The 19,261-nt window shown below is 41.8% G+C and overlaps 1 protein-coding gene across 1 annotated transcript in view; it reads right to left on the bottom strand.

Annotated features, from left to right (window-relative positions):
* GRHL2 (grainyhead like transcription factor 2) overlaps positions 1-19,261 on the bottom strand; it is a 212,425-nt gene that overhangs the window by 45,599 nt on the left and 147,565 nt on the right. The gene's annotated exons all lie outside the window — the stretch shown is intronic.

Here is a 19,261-nt window from a genome sequence, read left to right as displayed (position 1 = left end):
ATGTGAGTCACTGAAATCAGTACATGAAAAATCAGCTCCTGTTTCTTGTGCCAACAGTTGCTTGACCTTTATTGTTTCCTCAAGGCAGACCTTCGAAAAGTTATTCCTTTCATGACTCCAAGAATCTCCTAGTCACTAACCATACTTGGGTGACAAATTGTGAGGGGTATGATCTGAAAAAGTACCATTCCCAAAATTTGCCTCAGGGATGCTACATCACAACACTGCAGGCACAATGACCCCAATCACCTTTTAACTCTAACTCTGCCAAGCTGCCACTGGGACTTGTTTGGGGTCTTAATCAATTTGTTGCTTCACAGAAGATAAACTGCAACAGTATTATTTTATTTTATTTTTATATGCTGCCTTTCTCCTAAACTGAAATGAAGGAGGCTCACAAAAGATACTTTAAAAACAACACAACTTTTAAAACTGAATTTAAAACATCACAGCAATAAAATCAGTTAAATATACAAAATCATTAAAAACATGCGGCACTAAAAGTATAAAACCATTAAAAACATACAATAACCAATACCCAAATAAAAAGCCTCCCTGGTTACAATTACATAGTAAAAGCATGCTTGAAAAGACAAGTTTTTGCTTGCTGGTAAAAGCAGAGCAGGGAAGTTCCAAAGGCTGAGAGCAGCCACTGAGAAGGCTCTCACTCATGCCTCCACCAAGCATGCCTGCGATGGTGGTGGAACCAAGAAACAGCCTTTCACTGAATATCTTCGTTATGGCAGGTTCATATGGGGAGAAATTATCTTTCAAATAATCTGGACCTAGTCCATATAGGGAGAGTCAGCGTGGCATAGTGGTTTGAGTGTTGGACTACAACTCTGGAGATGTGAGTTTGAACCCCCACTTAGCCTTGAAACCCATTGACTGACCTTGAACAAGTCACACACTTTCACCCTCAGAGGAAGGCAATGACCAACCTTCTCTGAACAAATCTTGTCAAGAGTCGCCATAAGACAGAAATGACTTGAAGGCACAGAACAACAACAAAAGTCATATGGGGCTTTATAGGTCATAACTAGCATCTTGAATTGTACCCAGCAATGAACTGCTAGTCATTGAAGTTGCTTTAACAAGGGAGTTATATGCTCCTGAAAATTGATCCCAGTCAACATTCTGGCTACTGCATTCTGGACCTACTGAAGTTTCTGAACAATTTGCAAAGGCAGCACCATGTAGGGTACATTTCAGTAGTCCAACTGCAAAGTTCAGCAAGCCTGCAGTCTTGGTTTTATCTTTGATTCTTCTCTGTCGTGTATCCCTCAGATCCAGACCACAGCCAAGGCTTGTAGATTCTTTTTATACAATATTGCCAAAATCCGACCATATCTCTCCGCCTCTACTGCCAAGATCCTGGTCCATGCCCTAGTGGTCTCACGACTTGATTACTGTAATGTCCTCCTGGCTTCCTCTTTCTCACCTCCGTCCTTTAATTTCTGTCCATCATTCAGCTGCACACATTATCACATCCGCCCACCGCTGTGACCATATCTCTTCTGTGTTGGCATCCCTTCACTGGCTCCCCCTCCCTTACCGCATTCAGTATAAGCTCCTGCTGTCAGCGTTTAAAGCCCTCCATGGGCTGGCCCCTCCTTACTTATCAGACCTTATTTCTCCTCACCTTCCCACTAGGGCCCTCCGTTCTGGTAGTCAAGATCTGCTGTCCCAGCCCAGGATTTCCTCTGCCCCATCCCGGATTCGGCCCTTTTCACTTGCTGCCCCTCACTCCTGGAACCTTCTTCCCCTGCGAGCAAGAGCCATCACTTCCTTAACCAGCTTCAAAACGGAGTTGAAGACCAACCTGTTCAGGGCAGCGTTCCCAGGCATTGCATAATTGTCACTTGCTATTTGATGTTCTTTTGTTGTCTGTTTTACTGAATCATTTCCTGTATTGCTATGTATTTTATATGTATTATCCTACTAGAGAGGCCCCTTCCCCACCACCTTTCCCTTCTCCTTGCTTGAGTCACACTGTTTATTAGCATTTAAATGAATCTGTATTGTTAAAGCTTATGGTCTTAATGAGAAGTGCTATGGCTGATAACAGTTTGCACAAAGGAGGTAGAACCATGTGTTCATCTTATGTCTTAGGCTGTTCCAGCTAAGGCAAAAAGGCTCTGGCCCTAATGGAGACAAGGATGGGGGCCCATGAGGGAGGAAGAAAAGTCATCATGTTGGCTTATGGCTAGCCCCTTCCCTTGTTGAATTAGTTTCCAGGCATCTTCTCTGGCCTGGAAAAAGGAGAGGGGGGTGAGAAGAAACAGCACAACTCAAACCTCATGGGCTAACAGTAATAAAATGAACACCAGAAAAAGTTAACCAGTATCTCTTGTAAATCAGAGCCCCCAGACCTGTTGATGTGGGGGCTCTCCCCTCCTTTATTTGCCCCATCAAGGGAGGCTGCCTGGGCAGTAGCTTCTTCCAGGCACTGAGAAAACTGCTCTTAAGTTAGCAGTGACTGAAGACCATTGCTAATCATGGGTAGATAGCTGCATATGGCCTGTAGTGTAGCTCTGATACTCACAGGGCATTTTGTTTTATTTATGTTTAAAACAGCCCCAACTTCAAGCTGGGGTTTACAGCTTAGCCCTTTTAATCTCGGGCAGGCTTTATAGTAACCTGGCTGCATGATAGAAGCTAGCTTGGTCCTCAACTCCCTTCCCACTTACATAGGTAGCTGGGAAGGGCAGAGGGGCTGCTGTGGGACATGGCTCTACATTTACCTGAGGTATGTCTGTGTCCTGAGAAAGGATAATCTCTGATGGAAAGGAGAGGCCAAGCACTCAAGATGTTCTCTCAAGAGTGCCATAGTTTGGGGCAGCCAAACACAATTGGGGGTGAAGGGAACTATCCACACATGATATTCACAAGTGGTTTACTCCTTTTTGTTGTTGTAATTTTTGGGGAGGAAACATAGGAGGATTTGTATCCATGTGCTCTCTCATAGAATCCTTGGGTTGGAAGAGACCCCAAGGGCCATCCAGTCCAACCCCATTCTGCCATGTAGGAACTCTCAATCAAAGCATACCCGATAGATGGCCCTCCAACCTCTGTTTAGAAGTGGGTGGCAGAGGCCATGCTCTCTCTGGGGAGGACATGAAGCCATTTTGTGCTTTTTTTTTTGTGGGATGCTCTGTGGCAGCCAAAACAGACCATTTTAGAGTTGGAAGCTTCAGCTCCTGCTGGGCCAAGTCCAGCTTCCTTTACAGCCATGCGGCTGTACAACATAAAGGAAGAGTCCTCTGCCTCCTTACACACCATCTCATTATAAGAATTCAAAAGGAATGTGCAGGAGCCCTGGCAACACCACCATGTGTTTCCCAGTCTGCAAAAGGATCCCCCACACCTGTTGAGGTCCTGGGTGCCACTGGGGCCAGAGATGGGAAGGAAGGGGGAGACCAAGGGTATATGCCCCTATCTGCCCTCCTGGCAGAATCCTAAACCTTATGCTAGGCATAGTGCCTGCAATGGCCATGGCAGAGGCCTCTTGGCAATGCCTGCACTGAGTGAGGGCATTAGATCTGGCAAAGGATATTTGGTGGCCAGAGAGAGAGGGCCCCTGGTACTCACCCTTCTCCTGTGTCTTCTGGCTGGCTTGCCTCTCTGACCTTAGCCCTGTTTCAGGCTGGACAGAGGTGATACAGAGAAATCCTTTGCCATGGCTTTGGCTGGCCTGTCCTCTGAACTCTGGCTGGGCAGAGATGCTGAGGAGGGAAGTTTCCATGACTTCTGGCCAGTTTCCTCACTGATCCCTGGCCTTAAACAGGCTGGGCAGAGGTGATGTGGAGAAACATGGAGGGGAAACCCCTCACCATCTGTTCCCACGGCTCTCACTTGCTGCAGTGCTGTTTGCAGAAATCTCCTGTGCCCCCACCATGAAAGGGGGGCAGCTTTGGAGGAGAGGGAGAGTCATGAGCAAAGCCAAGACCTTTCTCCAATCCTGGGAGCCCTTGCCATATTAAGTCCTTCTTCATGCTTCCAAGGCAGCAAGAGAAATGAAGATAAGAAAAGGACTGGAGTGGCAGTAGTGAAGAAGCTGCAGAGCAACAGCAAACACATCCCAATGGTTCTTCCTCTGAAGCCAGCTCACTCTGTTGAGCTGGAAGACCCTGAGCTAGGGAAGCCTGAGCTAAGGATGACCCTTAGCCAGTGCTCTTGGGGTCCTCTGCCATAGCCATCACCAAGGAAGGGGGGAAAGGCAGGAGAGAGGAGAAGAAGGGAAGGCCAAGAAAACTCTCAAACCGTTTTCAGAGAAAGGAAAAACCTTGCTGGCTCGAAGAGACACATCCTGCTAGGAGCGTAGGCAGGAACAAGACTGAGGCTCAGGGGGGCTAGTTCCTCCCTATATAGGGGCCGGTCTTTTGTTTATTGTTCCTGCCTACAGGAGCGAATAGGAGGAGCTAAACCCAGAATACAGGAGATTAGGACCCTGTCTGCTGGGAAATAAGCAAGGCACATGTCACTGAACAGCTGGTACATGTCACTGAGCACATGTCATTCTTCAGCTTAAATAAGTCAAAAGATTGCTATGTAGATCTAAATACTATGTTAAAAATTAAAATATATTGTCTTTGTGGGATTTTGTTCTATTTATTTTGTTTAAATAACTGCTAACTCCACCTTCTTCTACATTTTGAGGTGATCTAAAATGGAAAAATATTTTAAGAAAGTAGTAACATCCAATATTCCTCTTATCAACCAGCTATATACAGTAGATACAGTTGGACTGCAACTACCTGGACTCCTAATCATTGGTTACACAGGTGCTATCAACCAGGGCTGAAGAGAGTTGCCAGTCAATAACATTGGGAGGGCCACACAATTCCCACTAATTTTAAAAGATGGACCTTACAAAACTTCTTAAACACAGTGGGCCATCCACATTTGCTGGGATTGGGGCACAGGACCCCCATGAAAGTGGAAAAACAGCAAATAAAAATCCACATTTTTAAAACTGAGAGAATACCTCTCTAGGAATCACTAGGTCCTCCAGCACAACTCTGTGGTCAACATCCACCAGAACCTAACCACATAATTTATACTGGAGGACCTACAAATGCCTAGAGAAGTGTTTTCTCTAGGAATCTTTAGGTCTTCCAGCATGACTCTGTGGTTAACGTCCAGCAGAGTAGTGCTAGAGGCTCTAGGGCAGTGATGGCAAACCTTTTAGAGACCAAGTGCGCAAACTGAAAGGCGTTTCTGCACTGGGTGTTACCCGGTGCCGTGGGGCAGGATTTCGGGGGGGTAGGACTTCTGCCTTCTGGGGGCAGGACTTCCCCAGAGACAGCTGAAGGCCTGGGAGGGCGGGGGAAGAGGAAGAACAGGTGTGCACCTGTTCCCCCTGTTCCCTGCCCTCCCACGCCTTTAGGTGTCTCCAGAGAGGTTAAAGGCAGCTAAAGGCACAGGAGGATGGGGGAAGAGGAGGAACAGGCAAGTGTCTGTTTCTCCTCTTCCCCTGCCTTCCCATCTCTCCACCTGCCCCCAAAAATGGCTTTGCGTGCCAGAGGGGGCACACATGCCATAGGTTCGCCATCATGGATCTAGAGATTCATAGAAAGAACATATCAAATCTGCAAAAGTCAAAGCTACAAATGTGGAGGCCCAACTGTATTGATAAGATGGCTCAATGATGTGATATAATTTCTCCAAAGGCTTCTTGCAGGAAAGATCACACTATCAGACCTTAGAAGAGGGTTTTTTTAGTATAATTCCCAGAATCTCTTAGCTAGCATAGTCACTTGGAGTGACAGTCCAATTTTTTTCTGCTCCTTCCTATTGACAATGGTGCCTGGAACAGAATCCCACTCACTGATCCTTCCCATGTTCCCCAGGGGGAAAGGATTATGGCTCAGTAGTAAAGCACATACTTGCCATAGAAGACGTCCCAGAAAAAAACCCTAGTATATTTAACTAGGGCTGACAGATGCTCCTATCTGGAGGCCTGCAGAGTCACTGCCAGTCAGTGTACATGTTTGGACTACAACTCCCACAATACCTAATCATTGTAATAATTGACCTTGGGGCAGTGGGTTGAAATTTCTGGAGGGCACAAAATTGGTGAAGGCTGGTGCATTTTCTCATTTTCTAATGAAACTTGATCCTGATTTGGTCAATGGCTTTTATTATGTGCCTCAAGTGAATTCTGATGTATGTAGACCCTATCATAGTGTTTTCTTGGCAAGGTTTGCCATTGTCTTTCTCTGAGGCTTCATAAGTATGAGTTGCCTAGGGTCAACTAGTGGGTGTGCCCGGCTGAGTAGGGATTCGGACCTTGGTCTCCTAGCGTTCTAGCCCACCACTCAGCTCACTGTACTATACTGGCTTTCTGACTATGGCTGAGAGTATTGATAATGCCCATATAATTTTGTAGGGGCCATAAAGAAAAAACTCATTTCCTACTTGTAACATTTTCATGGAAACTAACTTATTCAGAAAAGGAGGGTAAGGAAAATTGGCTTAACTGACAAGACACCTCACCATCTCCTTCTTTGGAGGATTTTAAACAGAGGCTGGCCATCTGTTGGGGGGTGCTACAATTGTGTATTCCTGCATGGCAGAGGATTGGCCTGGATGGCCCTTGGGGTCTCTTCCAACTCTATGATTCTATTTTTTTCTATTTTAAACAAGCCAATTTTACCTACAAGGAGGTAAAACTAATGTGGCTTGCATGGAGAACTTGGCAGCATTCATTTGATTACTAGGGTTGATATTACTATCAAGTATTTTCTGGAGGAGTTGGCTCAGCTTGTTTGCTTGACTGAGTTAACAGCACAGTAGTATTTCTATGCTTGATGGTATCATGGCACTCCACGCTTACAAACAACAAAGTTGAACTTTAACTGATTAGAAAGGAGAAGAGCTCAAATAAAAGCTGTTTTATTCAGATTTGCAAGCATATAGCAACACAGCACTCCATGTCTTAATATAAGCTCTGCCAAGTCATTCTCCAAGAAGAGAATATATGCATGAAGAGAGGGGACAGACATCAGAAATGATACTTTAGGGAACTGCATCTCCCAGAATCCTCTATGTAGCATAGCCACTGGCTGAAGGATTCTGGGAACTATAGTTGAAAAGTTACCTTTCCCAAGATCTAGAGAAGAAAGGGGCATAGGGATCCACAGATCTCTATAACACAAAAACTGTCTCCCAGGTACCATAGGATTGCACCTTAGAAAGCTAACAAATTTTTGTGGCATAAGCACTACTTCAGTTTTGTCTTTTGGTTATGCAACTCTTTTCATTTCTGATCATCTGCTTCTTCTTCCATCTTGGCTTTTTTTCTCAGTCTTTCTCTAGCATTCAAGGAGCTATTTCTTCCACTTGGGAACTCTCCCCCTCACCTCTTATCATTCCCTTCACAGCTATGGCCTCAAGGAAGCTAGCTATGGCCTCAACACATGGAACTGTCTGCTGCCTGCATGTATGGCAGAGCGAGGTGCATTAGGAAGATTTTAGTTATTTCACTTTAAATTTTTTATATGAGGGAAGAGTAGTACTAGCAGGAATATCTGTTCTAGAGCATAATATGGAACAGATTATCAGCAGCTGCGTAAATGTCTTGTGCAGCCAGTAGGTGCTCTTAATAAATCCCACCCTGAGCCAGATTGACTTTGAATGCCATGTTGAAACTATTTCATTGGGTTCCAAATTATTTCCAATAGTCCTGGCAGCCACCAAGCTATCATCTGCTAACCGTATCTTAAATCTTATTAACAAGAGGGAAATTCCAGCAGGAAACCTTCAGGTGGCTTCCTTGAGCTTTGGAAAGGTGACATAGCAGTGACTTAAAGGAATAAAATCAGTTGCAGCAACATTATCTTGATGGAGAGCAAAGAAGCAGAGCAATGATAGTGTACTGAATGTAAAAGACTATCATTTTAGAAGATTGACTATCCTCTTCCTGACATGGTAATATATCAAGGCTCTTTAACAATAATTAATAGTTTGCACACACATAAAGGCAAAAAGTTGTCATATCAGTATTAAGACTGTGTTATTTTGCACTGGGGCTTGAGAGAATGAGATTAAAGTTCAGGCAGATCAATGATTTGGGTAAATATTTCATGCCTCGGTGCACTACCCTATTAGGCTGCTTTGGACGCAGTGGGGGTCATTTAAATAAGAAAGGCAATTTACAAGCAAAGAACTCAGGGACATAAAATTCCTTGAATATGTTTTTAGTTTCAATTAGTCTCATGGTTCAGATGATGTTAATGCCCCATTACATTTTTTCAGTAAGATGACCAACTGATCATCACTTATCTGGACAGTTTGGATGCCCAGAGCAACAATATCCCAGATAATATTGTTTATTATCATAGAGATGTCTGGTCTTCAGCAATATGGTTTAGAAACAGGTGTACCACAACATTTTATTACCTTGATACATAACCTGTATTCAGGACAAGAGGCTACTATTAGGGCAGAATATGGAGAAATGGAAAGGTTTCCAATTGGAAAGGGAGGCAGGCAAAGCTGCATTATATCGCCCTATCTGTTTAACTTGTATGCCAAGAACACTAAATGAAAAAAAGGATTGGACTCAGAGGAGGGAGGCATGAAAACTGGAGAAAGGAACATCAACAAACTAAGATTTGCAGATCACACCATAATACTAGTAGAAAATATCAGAAATATGGAAAAATTACTGAAGAAGGTCAAAGGCAGATTTATAACTGAACATCAAGAAAACAAAAATTATGGCCACATAACTTTAAAGTAGATGATGAAGAGATCAAAATAGTTCAAGATATTTCATACCTGGGCTCAATCATCAATCACAGCTGAGACTGCAGTCAAGAATTCAAAAGAAAGACTAGGACTTGGAAATGAAGGAACTAGACAAGATCCTGAAGTGTAAAGATAGATAATTAAATACCAAAGTCCATGCCATTATGTTTCCCATTTCTATGTATGGTTGTTAAAGCTGGACAGTGAAGAAAGCTCATAGGGGGGAAAATCAACTCCTAAATACAGTACATTACCATGTTTGAAATGTGGTGCTGAGGAACAGTTCTGAGAATACTGTGGACCACTAAAAACACCAATGGATGGGTCCTAGAGCAAATCAGGCCTGAATTCTCCCTGGAAGTAAAGATGTCTAAACAAAGGTCACCAACTGATGCAGTGACTAAGGATGGTGTCTCTCCTCTGAATGCCTGCCTGGAGTCAGTAATGGGCTGTATGAGGGTAAACAAACTCAGTTTGAATCCAGAGAAAACGGAAGTACTGGTGATAGGTTCCCCAGGCCCGGCGAAGGAAATTTGTCCACCGGTCCTGAATGGGGTCACACTTCCCCTGAAGGACGAAGTTCACAGTTTAGGAGTACTTCTGGACTCGTCCCTGCAATTGACATCTCAAGTAGATGCAACGGTCAGAAGTGCTTGCCATCAACTTCAGTTGATACACCACCTGCAACCCTATCTGGGCCAAAGGGACCTTGAAATGGTGGTACATGCTCTGGTAACCTCTTGCTCAGATTTCTGTAATGCGTTCTACATGGGGTAACCCTTGTACCAAGCCCGGAAGCTTCAGTTAGTACAAAATATGGTGGCCAGATTGGTCACCGGTGCATCCAGGTTTGACCATATAACACCTATTCTGAAAGATCTGCACTGGCTGCCTATTCACTTCCGAGCGCAATACAAGGTGTTGGTTATTACCTATAAAGCCCTACATTGCTTGGGCCTGAGTTACTTGAGGGACCGCATCTCCCCATATAATCCGCTCCACACACTCAGAACAACTGGGAAGAACTTATTGGAAATTCCACCTTCTAAATATGTTATTACTTCCCAGATGACCTTCTCAGTAGCGGCCCCGCAAATCTGGAATAGTCTTCCCGACGAGCTCCGTCTTATAACCCCCCCCCCCCCCCGGAAACATTTAAAAAGAGGCTTAAAACCTTCCTCTTCTGTCAAGCCTTCCCCCCTGGAAAATGAAGTTGTGTACTCTGATCCCATTGACTCTCTACCTCACCCTATTGATTGATTGAATGATTGTTTTAGATTGTATGTTCTATTTAGTGCTCTTGGTTTTATCTGTTTTATGATGTGTTTTGTAACTGATTTTAAACTCTATGTAAACCGCTTTGATCTTTTTAGAAAAGCGGTATATAAATAAAATTTATTATTATTGTTGTTATATTATTATATTTTCACCATTTCATGAGAAAACATGACTCACTAGAAAAAAAACTATAACATTTTGTAAAGTGGAGGGCAGTAGGAAAAGAGAAAGACCAAATTCAAGTTTAGTAGACTTAATCAAAGAAGCCACAGCCATGAGTCTGTAGGAGCTGAGCATGGCAGTTGAGGATAGGGTGACTTGGAAGCCTCTCGTACATAGGGTCACCATGGGCTGAAGTATATTCAAAGGCAATTAACAACAACAATAAAATATATTTTTGGTATACTGGCACTTTTATGACATAGTGATGGATATCCAGAATGAGAGAAATTTGAGAGCAGAAATTGGTGCTCTGTTATCATGCTATCAATAAACCAGCCAAATCTACTCCAACTCCCATCACTCCTAGTCACAGTGGCCAGCAATCAGGGATTATGAAAACAGTAGTCCTACACAGCCGAAGGACAGCAGATTGCTCTTAATGTTAGCACATGAGAGAAATGAATGAAGTTCCATTTGGAAAATTTATAGACTGACTAGACCCATCTGATTAGCACAGCTTAAGCGTATTGCCACTATGCCCAGCTGTTCTCTCTGGGGCCAAAGGAAGGAGGAAGCAGTCCACCAAAGGCGTTTTACCCAGGAATCTTCCAAAGCAGGATCTGGGCCTTTTGGCAAACCAAATAGGTAACTACATAAAACTCTGTTTCTTGCTTTGGAAAAGATACTGCCAGTGCTATCTTATGGCATCTCATTTGTAGAGATTACCAAAACATGTAAGTAGGTGACTGTCTCTCAAAGATCAATAGCCAAACACCATTTCTTCAGGGCTTGGGCATTAATTAGAGAGATTAAGGCAGACAGCAAGTTCATTGGTATTTGAAAAAGAGACAACTTGTACTGATGGAATCACAGATAGAGTGGACTTTTGCTTGGGGCGCTGGAGATCTATGAGAACTGGTAGTGTGGGGGCAAATCCTCATTTATTTATCTCTTATTGGAACATACCAAGTGCACCTATTTGGTTGTTTAAAAGATTTTAGCCAAGTACTTCTTTGGTTTGTTTTTTTAAATGACTAACTGGATTGTATGGTAATGACCCCTCTGCTATACTTACGTAAGACTAGATACCTTTGTATAATTTGTAGTGGAAAGAAATGTTTGCTGCATTTGTGCCTTTTGAGAAACTGGCTCCTGATTATGTTAATTATTAACATGCAACTCTATTAGAATGTTTTATTGTATCTCATTCTGGTTTCTGTATTTTAATAATTTATAAATGACAATTATAAAAAATATGATTATTTTAAATAATTGCAGCCATGTCTTGGTTATAGATGTTTTCTATTTTGCACTGAATTTTAAGTAGCTTAGACCCCAGTAGTTAGCAGACCTCCATTTACATTGGAAAAATGGAAACGCAAACTTCAGATTTCTCCTCACAGAGTTTAGAAAGTTACTTTTAAAAAGCAATTAGCCGCAGTTATATCTCTTAGACATCCCACAAGTAGTTATTTTCTGATATCATTACTATTTTCAAAAATTAACTTCACTGGCACATTCCCAAAAGTAATTATTTATTTATTTATTATTAATTTTTAAAACAAAATTGGCTATGTTTATCTAATGCAGCAGCATGAGACAGCATCAGAATTGTGTGATATCACTGCCATATCTATAAAAGTAAGCATTATGTAACTCCTTAGAGTTATTGGTTTGGCTCAATGAGTGGGGAAATCCTGAGGAAGGGGCTGTCCTGGACCGGGGGAGCCTTGAAACAGTGGTACACGCTCTGGTAACCTCTCGACTTGATTTCTGTAATGCGCTCTACATGGGGCAACCCTTGTACCAAACTCGGAAGCTTCAGTTGGTTCAGAATATGGCAGCCAGGCTGGTCACTGGTTCTTCCAGGGTCAGCCACATAACACCTATCTTGAAAGATCTGCATTGGCTGCCTATTCGCTTCCGGGCGCAATACAAGGTGTTGGTCGCGACCTATAAAGCCCTAAATGGCTTGGGCCCAGAGTACTTGGAGGACCGCCTCTCCCCATATAATCCACCCCGCACTCTCAGGTCAGGAGGGAGACAACTTCTGCGAGTTCCTGTGACGAGATTGGTAATAACAGCGCAGAGGGCTTTTTCAGTCGCTGCCCCGCAGTCCTGGAACTCTCTCCCTATCGAGCTCCGCTCAACCCTCTCCCTTGAGTCCTTTAAGAAGAATTTGAAGACCCATTTGTTTCGGCAAGCTTTCCCTACCATGTCTTGAATTATCTGCTCCTGTAATGATGTTTGATCGTGTTTTAGCTAGGGGGTTTTATTGATGTTTTTATTGGTCTTAAGTTAGGAATGAATGATGGCTTTTATGATGTTGTATGGTTTTATCTTGGGGGGTTCCTATGTTATATAATGTATTGTTATTGTTTTGTTATTATTGTTAACCGCCGTGCTCATTGGAACGGCGGTATATAAATAAACCTTCATTCATTCATTCATAAATGCAGGTTAGGGGAGGAAGCCCCAAATCAGGTGTGGATCTCATGAAGACAGTCCAGACCTGACTGGGGGTTTTGGCCCTGTATTGTATAAACAGGACATAGTGAATCCAGGAGGAATTTGGAATAAATCATCCACATAGACAAGCCCTAAGATCTGCAACAAAATCTTCCCATATACCTTCTAAAAGACTGTTCAGTGTTCCTGCCAGTAAGTATTTCTATCCAAGCAGGGCATCCCACTCTCCCACTCCTTTCCATTTTTCTTTTCCAATGTTTGTTTACAATAGGGTAGGCAGAGTACATCCCTCCGTACATTGCTGGACTGCATCTCCCGTGCATTCGCGACCACTGGTTATAATGGTTAAGGCTCATGAAAGTTTCAACTCAACAATGGAGATTATCACACCAACCAAAAAGATGGGAGCCTAGCGGTATGCTCCTGTCAATATCATGCCATAATGCGATCTCACAATGTCATGTGACATCGCAATTATCCCCCAATTATTTTCTGTGAATAAAAAGTGGTGCTAGAATTCCTCTTTATTCCTGGGATAATTGTGGGATAACCATGACACCGTGCGACGATCATTGCATTATCGCACGACATTGATGGGAGCATACCGCTCCCCTCCCATCTTCTTTGCCAGTGTGATAATCTCTAATGTCAGTATTGCTCTGCATTCTGTGGCTACTGGGCATGTTAAGTTCTCAATGGTCTGGTGGTTCCCACTCCCTATTTCTGCAAATATGAAGTATTTTTTGTTCTTCGGTGGTCCTATTTTGGCCACTATCCTGTTTGGTACCCATCACCTTTGTTCTGACCACCTTGAGTCCCAATTTTGGAGAAAAGGTGATATAGCAACAACAACAAAAACAACAACAGAAGGAATGACAGGGGAAGCAGCAGAGGACTAAGGGAACTTCAAAAGACCTAATTGGAACTGAAGAATATTTTCCCCCTGTAATCTAGTGACTACATCTGAAGTCATGGAATGCTTAGAAGCAAAATTGTTCTTTTATTGGGATTGATATTGATGTTTACATCTCCAATGATGTTTGTTCTGTAAGGTGCCTTAATTAGTGAAGACTGAACAAGTGTACAAGCATTTCAAATCATGTTTCCCCTCCACCAGGTGGTGCTCTGGGAAAGACCTGTTCCAACCTGGGCAGCTAACTCTCTGAACAGTAAGGAGCTTGTTAACAAGGAGGCTGATCAAAGGATAAATAATAAGACCACAGTTTACAAAAGTTATTTTTTTGGACCTGTACTACCACTGTTTTGCAGTTGTCATGGCCACAGTGACTACAGAATACTGAGTGCTGCAGCCAAGATAAGGAATATTTGTAAGCTCTGAGAAACCCAATGTTAGTTCTAACAAGGGTAAGCTCCTTGTCATGAAAAGGACTTATTAACCACAAATAACATAAATTCCATTAATTTCTAGTTTGGACTGACATTGGATTTAGCCCTTTCTATTTCCAGCAGTTGATATGTTAAAACAATTATAACATGCAGGATTTTGCTAAAAACTTAGCCTAGAGAGTTTCATTTCCAGGCTTTAAAAGAAATCAAAGTGTATATTGTTATTATTATTATTATTCCCACCTTTTCCTCACTTTGTGACTCAAATTAGCTTACAAGTTAAAAAAAGTATCGTTAAAAATTATATTTTTGCCCTTTATTTTTCTTCCTGTTTCTTTCAGATAATATAGTCAGTCCTGAACGCTCGACACAGGGCAGGGTTTTAAATAAACAGAACTGCTTTGTGAAGAGTAAGTTCAGCTTTTATAGTTTCTTTTGACATCCGTTACCTTATAAATTCCATGCAAAGTAAACGCCTTTGTTCCAGCTCAATACCAATGTCTCCAGCAAATGTTTACATTTCCCTTTAAGAAGCTTCCTCAACCCTGCACCACACCCCAGCAACTACATAAAAACTCAATTTGCAGTGAAAGCTAGTTGGACACCTGTTCAATCATTTGTGTACAATGCAGATCCTAAATGCATTGCAACCAGGGTGCTTTGTTTTAGACATCTTATTTTAGATGAGAATTAAAGAGCCCCATCTCTCGGGCAAATACTGGAATTGTTTTGGTAATTATGCTTATTTGTAGTTTTTGTTTTAATACAGATTTTTAAAGTACAGTATTGAATTTTAACAGAAACCTTATTTCATTAAGAGTATTGACAATGTGGAATGAAATACACACAATATCTTCCCATAGTAGAGTCCCCTTACTCTTGCAGAAGCATCAGAGGCTGAAATTATCTATAAAAATAATGAATTATTCTGCCACACATAATCATGGACTTGAATCTGTTTATCGGATACTGTCAGACTTCTCTTTCTCTAGCCTGTGCACACATTATAATTACAGGAAAATTAACTAAAGCAAGCAGAGAGTGCTCCCAATCCAACTCTCCCAATTTGACCAACTCACTTTTTCAGCTATTTTTAAAATATCCCTTCCCCCACTTTTCCCTCCATTTGCACAGCTTGCTGCAAACTAAAGCAAAAGTAGTTTTCATGCAGTTAACTCAGCAGGGCAGAGACAACAGGAGATAGGAGAATCTTACTCTGCCCTGCAGGCTTGGGCAAATGCAAAATGGTTGCAGCCTCTCGTCGCTTGTATCTTTTTCCTCACTAATAATATTTGTCATTTTTTAAAAAAGAAATTGTTAAAAAAATTATACAAACACATCCACTTACCAATCTCTTCTTAGAATCATCTATCACCTATCTTCAAATTCCTAAATCAATTTTCATTTCTTACATCCAACATATAACTTCTACTAATAATATTTGTCATCTTGACCACACTCTGATGTTGCTGGGCCACATGCCTCCCACAGTTCATCTGTGAAATACTGGAGAGTATAGTGCAATCATGCCATATTGCTCATCACATAACATGGCAATATGTTACAATATGTTTTAAGATGGGATATTTTAATTTTGCTCTAGATTATTTTAATGTGCCCTATCCTTATGTGTGTTAACAATGTGTTTAAATGGTTTTAGGTGTTTTCATCTATGTTGGACCTCACCTTGAGCTTGGGGAAAAGTGATTTAGAAATTCATTCATTATTATTGGTAGTAGTAGTAGTCATTCTGTCCTGACTCTAACGCTTGTAACCAGGGTTATAGGTTATACAGAGACCTTTATGTGAAGGAAACTTCATAGGTACAGCAAATGTGCCCTCCTTACTAATGTGGTTTGTAAGCAAGGACATTAGGGATGGGACTACATAATGTGCATCATGGAGGTGGTACTACTCTGCACACCCCAACTTCCCACCCATGTAGAGATGCTTTATATCTATCGTGTAGTAATAGGTATTCTCTCCCTCTGTCCTTCACTGGATCCTTGCAGCCCCTCCCAGCTGCAGAATTCTATTATCCTTTTTCTACTTAACACTCAATACACTTGGGAATGTTACTACAAAGTGAAGGTAGAAGGCCCAGAAGTGTAAGACAATGTGGGCTGACTTAAGATGTGCACCTCCTTTTTTCTCACATGAACAGAAAGATCCACACTTAAGGTGTACCTAAACTACAATGATGTAGTTTCATACCATTTTAATTATCATTGCTCCAATCTAAAGAATCCAGGAATTTGCAGTTTGGTGAAGTACTTTGAAGGCTTTGTTAATCTGCTCCCCTGAATGATAATTCCCAAGGTAGTCTGATTGCCTGTCTATACTACCAAATTAAATTCATTTAATCCTCAATTTCAGTCTTCGCAGGATACCTTGGTATTTTCTAAGTATGTTGTTCTTATGTGAGTTCCAGTCGTTTCTGACTTATGCAGTCTAATGTGAACCTATCACAGGGTTTTCTTAGCAAGATTTATTCAGTGGGGTTTTTCTTTTGCCTCCCTCTGAGGCTGAGAGAATGTGATGTGCCCAAGGTCACTCAATGGGTTTCCATGGCTGAGTGGGGATTCAAACCCTGATCTCCAGTGCTCAGACCACTACATCACTCTGGCTCCTATTCTAAGTAATCTAAATGGAGCTGCCTTTGGAAACGGTTCGGAAACTCCAGCAGATTAAAAATGCTACAGCCAAAATGCTGACTGGGGTCAGTTATAGGGAGTATATAACTCCCTTGTTAAAACAGCTTAACTGGCCTCCAGTTCATTTCTGGGCACAATTTAAAGTGCTGGTCATGACCTCACTATGGAAGAGGGGCATATTGCATTTCTATTGAGAAATAAAACCAAATCTCCATTTTAATAAAGATAGCCAAGCAGTAGAGGTGATCTATTCTTACTGGGTGATTCACAATGAAATATAAATACTATACATTAACATAAAAAAGAGAGGCAACTACTTATTAACCCTGCTCTGAAAATGGAGTCTAACACAGGCATCTCCTTTTGAAACCTTTCTGTTGCTATATATATGGCAAAATGTGTGTGTCTGTGTGCACCTTCAACTCCCTGATTTATGACAATTCTATGAATCTCTTCCTTAATAATGGCATGGGCTCAGAATTAGAGGAGAGTTTGGGTCTGCATCTATACTTACAGAATTAACACCACTTTAATGGTCATGGCCCAATGCTATGGAATTTTGGGATCTGTAGTTTTGTAACATATCTGACTTTCACTGTCAGAGCACTCTGGTGCCACAACCACAGATCCCAGGATTCCACAGGATAGAGCCATTACATTTAAAATGGTTTCAAACTGCATTAATTCTGCAGTGTGGCAACAGCCAGAGTGTTCTTTGAAAAACACTCAGTGATAGTTGCTGGCTCATGGATTCTGGGAACTGAAGTCCAAGACCTAAATCCAGTTGCTTCCTCAAGCCTGAACCAATGAGATCCATGGAAGTTTTAAGTTATGTTGGGAGGAGAAAATAGTAAAGAATTCCAGTGAGGAAAAAGTGAAAAACATCTAAAGAAACCAGGGTGGGTGCTTAAGGAGCCTTCAGATAAAATGACATTTTAAAAGGGCATGTATAAGAAATGGGGAAAGGGATGCATCATCGACTTTGAGTACAAAAATAGCCAGTATTTGCTGGGTGAAGATACCAGAGTGCTAAAGCTCAGAATGAACTCAGGCTTCCAAGGAACAGGAACACCTAGCTACTTTGAATGAATTTAGTTCTGTAGGGTTAAATCACCTGCACCCAACATTACTAAGGGAACTTGTAGCTGCAATAGGTATTGACACCAGGTTGGTACTTGTCATATATATGACACCATAAAGATGTCAAAGAGAGACTCTTGTGTGAAATTGCTGTACCTCTTATCTTTATTCTTAAGAGAATTTTTGGAGGCAAGGTCCCAGAAGATGGGAGGTGCGTAACTGTTATCTCCATCTTCAAATGGGGGAGGAAAGAGGACATAGACAACTACCAGCCAGTCAGCTTGATGTCAATACTAGAAAATGTTCCAGAACAGATCATCCAAAAATCAGCCTATGAGCTGTTAGGAAAAATGCAGAGGGTACTAAGAGACAACATTAGTGTCTCAAAAATAAGTTATTAATTTTTCTATTTTTTTCTAAAGAGTTACAAGATCAGTAGATCAGCGGTATACTCTCTGGAGGGCAGAAAAAAGCTATCTGAACCTCTCAATCTCATCTTCTCCAAAATAAACATATCCAGCTCCCTGAACTATTCCTGTGGTACTAGTGTTGTTACTGTGGATACAACATATCATGATTTCAGTAATTATTCTGATGAGGTCCCCCATAACATTATTGCAGACAAACTGGTAAATTATGGACTAGATAATCCTGTTGTTAGATTGGTTTTAGCTGGTTGATGCAGCAAGTCCAAAGAATGTTCACTAATGTTAACAATTGGACACTGTAGTGTACAAATCAATGGATGTAATAGCACCACAGTTCTGATCAGATCTCAGATGAGCTGGAATGCATCCAAAGAAGTGCAACCAAGTTCATAAATGGTACAAGAAAACTAGTACTGTGAGGAATAGTTCAGGGAGCTGGATACGTTTATCTTGGAGAAGATGAGATTGAGAGGTTCAGATGGCTTTTCCCCCTGCTCTTCAGACAGTAGGACCAGAACTAATGGATTAAAATTACAAGAAAGAAATCCCAACATTAGGAATAAAGTCCTGATTGTAAAAGCTGGTCAATAATGGGATGGACTACCTCAAAAGGTGGAGATTTTTAAATAGATGCTGAATGTCCAAGACTGATCCCTAGAGCTGTGTATTTCCTTCACTGGCAGTGGGCCGAATTAGACAATTTAGGTCCAACACACACTGCAGAAATAATCCAGTTTGAGACTGGTTTAACTGTCCTAGCTCAGTGCTAGGGAATCCTGGGAACTATAGTTTATTGTGGCACCAGAGCTCTCTAACAGAGAAGGCTAAATGTCTCACAAAACTATTGTTCCTAGAATTCCATAGCATTGAGCCAGGGCAGTTAAAGCGGCCTCAAACTGGATTATTTCTGCAGTGTGTTTTGGACCCTAGATCTCTTGCAACGTAATTCTGTAATTCTATGATTTACATATTGCAATGGATTCTGTGGTCTTACTTCTACCTGGGACTCAGGTCCAGAAAAGAAACCTTCCCAAGCTCTGAACACTTAGGATATCAAAGACTATCCTTCACTGTCCTCTTAAAAACACA

This window comes from Sceloporus occidentalis, unplaced genomic scaffold, assembly GCF_023333645.1.
Source record: "Sceloporus occidentalis isolate IW3139 unplaced genomic scaffold, rSceOcc1.0.p SCAF_3, whole genome shotgun sequence".
NCBI lineage: Eukaryota > Metazoa > Chordata > Lepidosauria > Squamata > Phrynosomatidae > Sceloporus > Sceloporus occidentalis.
The sequence above is the reverse complement of the archived record's forward strand: the minus strand, read 5'-3'. Positions and strand labels throughout refer to the sequence as shown.